Here is a 1,708-nt window from a genome sequence, read left to right as displayed (position 1 = left end):
GTTTACTAATTATTCTGATAATAAAGCATACTTAACACATTCCAACTCAAGTGAGAATCCTATTTCAGAGTCCTAAATTTTCTGTATTTCCTTAGACCAAAGTATGTTCAGAGAATGGTGCAGAAGAAATCTGTTTTCAATGGCCTCATCGTCATGAGCACAGACGATGCAAAGGGAGAGTCTAAGGCTGCCTTAAATCCCCACACATGGACATGTTTACTCTGGTGACACCAGTTCCCCGGAGCACGCTTAGGAAACGCTAGATGAGCACATTTAATGACTATGATGGACCTGTGCTCTTTGATTCTGGGAAGTAAACATCTGAGTGGCTTCCTGGAAAGCGTGTTTTACCTTGTGCAGAAAACACCTGAAGTCCCCCAAGAATGCCTTGACATGAAAAGGCACAAACTACAGGAAGTGAAATCCAGTACTAATTCTGACTTGTTCTTGTTTTCACCACCAGAAATACAGGATGCTCAATGTTTAACCCAATATTTAAAATGTGATAATCACCTCCACTGAGAAGCAAGATGAATTATTACTATTTACTATTTCTGCACTGTTATATACCCCAGTAACAGTGCCTATAAACAATGACACCTTTTGAACAAAATGGTCTTTGCAAGCAGGAAGCTCTAAAAGGCTGCTTTAATCTATAGTGCTTTCAACCAGAACTCTTTGGGGGCAGATCCCATAGCCAAACAGTCCAGGGCTTTCACTACTGAGTTCAGTCGTTACCGGGTGTTCTGCCTTTAATGCACAACGAGAATATTTCTCACCATGCTGCCTTTCTGACAGTTGAGCAATACCAACACTGCCACCTTTGTTTCTTTTAATTTTTTTTTTTAACATCCATCTTAAAATTATCAAGTTAATTGAATTTACATTTTCTAGATTTCCTGTCATTGTTCAAAGTAGTTTAAAGCAGAAGCCTGCTTTTCTAGTGGGCTTTCTTCTTGTACCAAACTCACCTGCTGAACCCCACGTTTAATGGAAGGGGTAGTTCTGTATCATGGCATCGCCACAGGAAAATGCTAAAAGCTTCAGTTTAAAAAATACAAACATCTTGGTGGTCAGCATAGTTATGAGAGGAAATACAGTTTAAAGGGCATCTTAAAGTATATGTGTAAATGTTTGCTGGCAAATGACAACAGCTGTCTAACCGAACTGGAACAGTGTTGAAACGTGACAGCTTCATATAGAACGTTATTTTAAAACAGTCAGTACCAGCCGTTAATAGTGGCTGTATGTTTGGGGCCATATATTATCTTTTCAATGTAAAACCAAGTCCACTTGGCAAATGAAAAAAGTGCACCTCTTGGAGTACCTCCCCACATTGCAGCAGTTCCAAAGATTTAGTCCTACCCGTCTTTTCAAAATTAAACCCACGGACACGTTATTTTCCATACACGTTAGCTGTCAGCGAGCTTTTACTGGGAGCTGTTTTCTGTCACTGGTCTTTGCTAATGTTCAGCTGTCACTCAAAGTCTCATCACATTGGATATTTCACTGAAAACTTTTTATTGTAACCAAAAAGTGACATAACTGGGCCGTAATGTATTCTGCAAATCATTCTGCTGATACTTTATATCTGATACCAGCTTCTTCTGCCAGGCAACTAAAAAAAATATTCAACTGTGAAAATTTTCACAGTACAGTGAACTCTACCCAAACTAATTAACGGTGATTAAAAATAAGATGCCCCAGC

This window comes from Strix aluco, chromosome 13, assembly GCF_031877795.1.
Source record: "Strix aluco isolate bStrAlu1 chromosome 13, bStrAlu1.hap1, whole genome shotgun sequence".
Lineage (NCBI taxonomy): Eukaryota > Metazoa > Chordata > Aves > Strigiformes > Strigidae > Strix > Strix aluco.
Note: the sequence above shows the minus strand (reverse complement) of the source record.